General features: G+C 43.7%; 1 protein-coding gene across 1 annotated transcript in view; it reads left to right on the top strand.

Annotated features, from left to right (window-relative positions):
- Window positions 1–3,950: 3,950 nt before the first annotated feature.
- Window positions 3,951–7,549, top strand: part of LOC109912133 (twist-related protein 2-like) — a 10,684-nt gene continuing 7,085 nt past the window's right edge. The window contains exon 1 of the mRNA XM_048599034.1: window positions 3,951–4,131. The gene's annotated coding sequence lies outside the window, so the exon portion shown is untranslated. The remainder of the gene's footprint in view (window positions 4,132–7,549) is intronic.

Genomic DNA, 7,549 nt, shown 5'->3' on the forward strand with positions numbered 1-7,549 from the left:
CATGAGATGCACCCCTGTACACAGGTAGCTAAGGTCTGCTGGTTCCGGGTCTGTCAGCTCAAGTCTATTAGAAAGGGTTTTGTGGTCTGTCAGGTAACTCTGAAGACAGAGGGCACACAGAAACCTCCCACTTACTGCTGCTGCGTGTTGCGCTTGCAATCTGCTTTCGATTGAAACGAAAATTGAATTGTTTGGTACGTAAATGATTAGAAAGTCAACAAATCGATAAACAGAAACGATTTTTCAACGGGTCAAACAAAAGTAAAATATTACCAAGAGGAAAAATACTAATTAACGTGGTCGAATCTTGTGGAATTCGCATGCGCAAGAGAACACTACGACAGGGTAACTGAGCCCAAGTCAATTAATTGGCCAGTTCGGTTCCTGAATGCTAAACGTTTCATTTAGCTGCACACACTTACTCTTTGTCCCGTTCTCTTGTATGTCAGTGTCCGACTGCGTGTGTGTTTTGCGGGGAGTGTGGATGTCCGACTGCGTGTGGATGTGACTGCTTGCGGGCGTGTGCGATAGCATATGGAGGTGTTTGATAGCTTGGGGGGGTGGTGTTGTGTGGCTTCGTGTGGGGAGGTGTGTGACAACGTATGGGGATGTGTTTGATGGCTTGGGGATGTAACTGTGTATGGAGACATGTGTGACTGCGTGCGGGTGTGGGTGGTGGGGGTTGCGTAGGTGCGCTGCCTTTTTTGCATGTACGTGCCTGTATATCCGACCTAGTGTCACAATGAATAGACATCTAGACGTCTGAGTCCGCATATCAATGTCTCAATTATCTAAGACTGGGATGTCTGTGTAACTGTGTGTATCAGTGTATTTCAATATGTAGGTTTGTGTGTCCATTGGATATGTCTGCATATTTAACCAGTGTGTATTTCTTTGACTCTATGCAATTGTACAGAAGCAGATCCATAAATCTAATTGCATTTGTACAGACATATGTACGTGCATCCTGTGTATATCTTTAAGTGTGAAGAGCCTGAGTAGTTCTGCGCACTTTGCACCTATCATTGAATGGATTGGAGCCTGAACAAGTCGGTGAATATTTGAGCGTGTGTGTGGGGGGTTCTTACTCACTGTGTTTGCAATGGCACGTGACTCCACATGGATAGTTTAATTCGCTGCACATCGTCTATCGAACGCTTTAATACCTTACAGATGGAAAAGAACGTGGTATATTGGTCGATATTTCAATAGTGTTAACTGCAGAAACTCGGGATTAATCTGCTCCCTCCGATCACTGTTAGTCTGTAAGAGACTGTACGAGACGAACGGGTAACCTGACTGTGACAGGAAAGATTTCAGGGGAAGGGTTTAGCAAGTGTTCAAATACACGAATTGCGATTTGAATACGATCCATTCCGTAATCAGATAGGAAAAGAAACGGTGTATAAACAACTGAATACCTCACCTTAAAAAAAACATCCCCACAGCGTGCCCTTATCCAATTTGGGTTTTAATATCCAGATTGCTCTATCTTTTATTGAATTGTTTATATCAAAGTTTCAAAAATGCACATACTTTATGCACCTATCTATGATTCAACGGATTTATATTTTACCACCCGTCGCTTGAAGATGTGTAGCAACTCTATTGTTACATAAGTCTTGTACTGGAAGAAGTAAGCAGTGATTAGTCCTGGCCCCTAGGGTTTAATTGACTTGGGGAGAATTATAGGGCTCCTATATCTGTCGATTGTGAGCTCCCCGCTTTCTCTTAAAAGTTAACTTTTACTTTTAGGGTAGAGGTGTGTGTGGGGAAGGGTGGGGTGCACAGTCAATTTGTTTATTATGCCCGTCCAGTCTTAATAGCTTAACCTGGGAACCCATTCCATCTCCAGAACAAAAGACGGGGAACGGGAAGGAAACTCGGATAATAGATTTTACAATTCAATTTACACAGCAGGAATGGTGAGCAGTTGACATGTAGGCTGACGTACGCCAAGACCGGTCGGTTGTTACATGTCACACCGACACCTCACTGAGAAGCTCAAAGTAACCAGTCGTATAATGACAGTGACTGTGGCAGCAGCTCCAGTACCCGCCGCTTGGTGTTGAGTGGCTCACTCTGGTTCCCCTAAAGCTTTTCTAAGTCACCTACAACCACCAGCTCAGGTTCTTGCGGGACTGCTTGCTTCGGTGTCCGGGGTTCAAACTACGCTCAAGTAGCTCAATAGCATCCAGGCCAAAGTATGATGGGCACCTAGCCAACCAGTTTCTACGCTCATCTCCTTCGCCACCAGCACAGTGGCAGAGGTGTGCACCGTCTACAACCTGCGACTGGCCAAGTCTCCTCCCACAGCATCTTCCAAGCACCGGCGCGCTGAAAGTCGGGGGAGCGGACGTAGGGGAACAGGTCCAGCTCCAGGCCAAACCGTCAATGTCGGAGCACCTTCCCACGGTGGCCTGGGACGCATCTGGAATAAAGGCCACTCTCAGCGTCTCGAGTACAGAGTAGGGACGGATAATAAACGCCTGCTTAGATTTGCCTACATTCAAATAATGCAGTCAAAAGGAGAAATCTTGCAAATTTCAACAGGGTACTAAACCCTGGGATTAGAAAGTCGGCCTTTTACTCTACCATTCACCTATTTCTATTTCACTGGGCAGCCTCCAGATCAAAGGACCATGGCCAAAAACCAAGCCCAGTGTTACTGGAAGTGCTGATCTAGGAAGTTGTTTGTTGGGGTCAGTGTTGGGGTCAGTGTACCCCGGGAAGGTGTATAGTCCTCCTCAGAGTGAAACGTGCTTCTGAAACGCCAACAAGCACTTGACGTAGGGTTAGCTCCCACCAACTGTTCTTGCTCCTGAACCAAATCTTCCACTTCTAAACATCACGAAAACGCAGCCGAGTGATCAGGCAAAAGCCGGGAGTGAGGACAGTGTCCTGAGTAGTGCTCCGCAGTGTCCACAATACGGTAATGACCCACTGTTGCCTAAAACTCGAGCGGTACCAACATCTGATACATGTGAAGTTTAACACAAAGTCGACGTTTCACTGTTATTCTGGAGGTAAAGGAGACGTACATTTTTTCAACATACTCTAATTGTTTATAAGCTGCAATGTTCATAACCGTGCAATCTTTTTAATTATTATTTTATAGGCCATTATTGTTTGATTTGTAATGTTTATATGACTGTATTACCACAATTCATCACCCGGCGCTGTGATGCTCGATCAATCTAACCGATTTGAAGCGTTTTTGCTGACTAAAGGCCATGATCAACACGGAATGAAAAAATCATGCAGCAAATAACATGTTTATCCCTTAATACTGCATCCCAAAACCCAAAGCACCAACCTATTACATTTTTAATGTTGAATCAATGTTCTGGCTGTGTACCTGTCCGGATGTCAACTTTCGCTGGCCTTTCTCTTTGCCTTTCGGCTCTTTAATGGTGCTGGCGGCAGGAGTGTGTATTTTAAGGCACATCTTCAAACTAAAACTTCCAAAGAGTATTTACAAAGTCTCCTCCGATCTGTTCTAAACGACGGTGCGTCATTTTTTAAGTGAAAAAAAAAGTTGTGAATCAATCAAATTCGTCGAGGTCAAACAACTGGAATTCATTTTGTGCTTATGTGTGCATTTCCAGAGTAAAACGTGCACTGGTTCAAAAGATGCCAGATGGAAAATATTAAAACTACGAACTGTAGAATAGCTAAGATTAAGACTGCGTCCACTCGGTAATCGTCTAAAATTCCACCTGTGGCTAAGTGATTGTGACCAGACCCAGAATGTTGAGATACATTTGCAGTGGATACAGTGACGCCGTTTAAAGCGGTAACTGTAGCAAGTGTTTTCCAAATCTGTGTTCTTAATCTCTCTCTGAAGCGCAACGTTGAAGGGATCTCTGACTTGTAAAACCGCCACATTCCTGAAATAAATGTTTAAAAAGTCATCTCTTCGGCTTCTCCTGCAATAATGGACAGTTATCAGAAACAGAGGAAATGACTAAGTATTGCAATCGGCGGCGAGTCACATCAAAGTATATTGAAAAGGGCATTTTCTTGAAAAGAGAGAAGTTATGAACGTTTCGCCTGTCCTCTGCTGGGGTGCAATGCAGACCAACTTGCCTAGAATTTCAGCACAAGTATGATTTGAGGTCGGAGTTATTAGTAAGTGATCCATCAAGCCTACACTGTTTCTGTGGCCAATTCCCTTCTTTAAGATCTGACGATTGGTCACTGAACTCGAACTGTTAACTACTGTTCTCTTCACAGATGCTGCCAGACCTGCTGAGTTTCTCCAGCAATTTCTGTTTTTTGTGTCTGATTTTCGATGTCCGCCGTTCTTTGTTTTATTTCTTTGTTAGTTATTATCGTTTTTGAGATTTGTTGAGAAGCTAGCCAAGATGAAAAAAAGACAAGCCATTCCAAGATTGGCACGTACCTGAGTCATTTTTTTTCTGCATGTTTTCTACGGATCCAACACATCGTAACACTGAGTGGTGAGTATGTCATACACCAAGATCTGTGGAGATAGTGAAATGTTGATGGATAAATGTTAATTCGTGACCTTGCCCATAGAGGTGTCTAAACGAATGAGGCCGGGGTGGGGGGACCTGAAATGTCGCGTCGACTTCTTTTAGAATGAACTTCCATTATATTCTTATTCACAGAATTGTTGTACAACTGAAAGCATATGGATTGCAGTCTGATTGTTAGAGGTTCTCATTTTCAGTTTTCAGTCGAAACAAGTACAGGGACAACCCTATATTTTACACAGCGTCACACCGGCTCAGGGAAATAACGGGTAAATGCCGACTGGTCTTGCTCACTCAGCTGGGGAGTACGTTTGTGAAGCCCCAAAATCTCTAATCATACATCTGACCCCCCATCCCCCACCCCACCTCCACCTCAACCCAAATCCCCAAGCCTCCGTCCTCACTCAATGCCCTGGACGGGACATTGTTTAAATGGATAAAAAGGTCAAAGAACAGCGGGCGTTGTGTTTTTGTTTTGCAACACGTAACATTCCAAAATGTGTTACTTTTGTTATTTCTGTTATCGAAATATTGCATTAAAATGCAGTTGAAATGCAGATGTGCGTGCAGAAGAATCCCTCAGACAGATGGGTGATTTGGGGTAACTCCTTTGGACGGTCAAAGTGAGCAAATTAAATCCGCCTCGGAGGTGAACAGATTTCCCGCAAGTACAAACTGTCCATAAGTCGCTTCCAATAAGCCAAGTGGATGATATCATCGAATAATTGATTTTAATAAATGTTTGACACTCTTTCAAACCCAGAAAGTGTACTAAAATGATTCAACGATACCACCCACTGTGCTAAGATGGTTTATAGCAACTGTTTTACATTATCCAAATCTTTGTACCTCAGTTAATATGCTATCCCGAATTCGTCTAAATTATTTACTATTAATTATAGAATTGCGCTATTTGTTGGTTTTCCTGCAATTTATCCACTGTCGCTGATAGTGCCCAGTTATTTTCTAGATGATTTTCAACCATCACGCGGAAACTATTTTCTTTTTAATCATTTAACGTTTTAAATGTGCCAATACAGATTAAAGGCCCGAAGTCACAATATTATTCTTTGTGAAACATTTTTTTGAATTTCGGACAAACTCGCTTATTATCCCTGATGTCCGCTTGAAACTGGCGTCCTCTAGTGGCAATGTTGGGGAATGAATCTTTTAAAAAATGTCCCGCAGAGATGGATTTACATTTACATAGCGTCTTTCAGGACATTCGACAGCATTCCCAATGCAGTATTTCTGAAATGTACTTATTGTACCAGTCTAGGAGACCTGGCATTAATTTGTGCAGAGCAAGCTCCATCAAAAAGCAATGTGAAAAATGCACATTTTGTTTTAGTGACGATGATAATTGAGAGATAAATATTGGCCAGGATTCCCCAAGAGGGCCTCTGCTTCGAAATAGTGCTGTGGAGTGTCTAATGCCCACCTGAGAGCACAGGTATTGCTTTAATGTGGTGTATCAACCGAAAGATGGTACCTTCCCCCGTGCGGCACACCCTCAGTGCTGCATTGGCGCGTCAGGCAAGAGTGATTTGAACCCAATACCTTCGCGAGGGTGACAGCGTGCAATCAACTAAACCCCAGCTGATCCTGAGGAGCCGCACATCAGGCAGATTTATAATCAGCGCGCCCTGCAAAACCCAGCGATCAAGGGGGTAACTTCATACACCTTTGCGAGTAAAGGGAAATAAGAAGGGACATGTGGAAGCGGACATGCCCATAAACGGATCGAATATTGTGGAATAAAACGGAAGACTAGCTGTCCAGGCAAAGGATAAATCGGCATCAAAAAGCAGTAAAATTCGCAAGTTAGATGTCTGCATTTACAAATGTTGGCTTTAAGCTCCTCGACTTTAATTTTCTCAGCCCACTAGAAGTATAATCTCGGTCAATAATCGAGAACAATCAGATGTGGATGTCAAAATAAAAGCTAAACATTCGTCTGCGATTTTTTGTCGCAAATTTTTCGTAGAGCTCCGAGTATTTCGAGTCAAATTAGCAGGTGATAGTGACGCCGAATGTAACCCCCAGCTTCTCCTCGCTCCCAAAACAATGACACAGTTGATTTCGGCTCAATTTTTAAATAAACAGCTGAGCACATTTTAACAAGTGACTGAAGAAGTTAATTAGAAGTAGGGCTCTTGCGAGTGGTAGCGTCCCTACCCCTGGACCGACAAACCCGGGTTCAAATCCCACCTGCTCCGGAGGTGTGTAATAAACAGGTTGAGCAGAAAAATGAGTTAAATAAAAGGTTCGTTTGAAAACGCTTCATATCTGGACATGCTGCTCAGGAATAGGACTTGAGTACGTGTCAGCAAAACGCACGCAGTTTTAATGTGTACGTTCATTATTCGCTTTACCAAATGGCCATCATTGTAAACTGGCCGCAACCTCAATAATTGCCATCAATGTTGAAGGAACTCGTTTATGAGTACTCACCAATACAGACACCGTGCCCACAGTGTTATGAATTCAGTAACTTCATTTTACCAGACAACAGTTAGCATTTCAATACAAAATCTGATTTTCAGAATCACCCAGTGGACTTCGCCTATGGGGAAGTTGAGGATAAATGATATTTAATTCGTGAATTCTCGGTATCGGCTCAGACTCACTGCAAAAACCCGGGCTTCTGAACTCAAATAGCTACCGCGTTCAAGTCCCACCTCTGCGGGTGGGCACAAGGGATCTCGGCTGCCACTCCGGTACAGTGTAGATATGAGGGAGCACTGCCCAGTCTGAGATATGGTGTTTGCAATGAGAGCACCCCCCCCCCCCCCCCTTAAACGCTTAGATACATGTAAAAGGTCGCATAGTGAAGAAGACCAGGTGAATTCTCCCTGGCTCCCTGGTCAATATTTATCTCTAAATTAGCATCACAAAAACGGGTTCGAAGTCACTGTCACATTGTTGTATGTGGGAGCTTGGGGTCTACCAATTGACATTACAACAGTGACCACACTTTGTAAAGTGCTTCATTGGCTGTGAAATGCTTTGATGCTGGTGGTTGGTGCGGGGGGGGGGGGGGGGGGGGG

Source organism: Rhincodon typus, chromosome 7 (assembly GCF_021869965.1).
Source record: "Rhincodon typus isolate 14 chromosome 7, sRhiTyp1.1, whole genome shotgun sequence".
NCBI classification, from domain to species: domain Eukaryota; kingdom Metazoa; phylum Chordata; class Chondrichthyes; order Orectolobiformes; family Rhincodontidae; genus Rhincodon; species Rhincodon typus.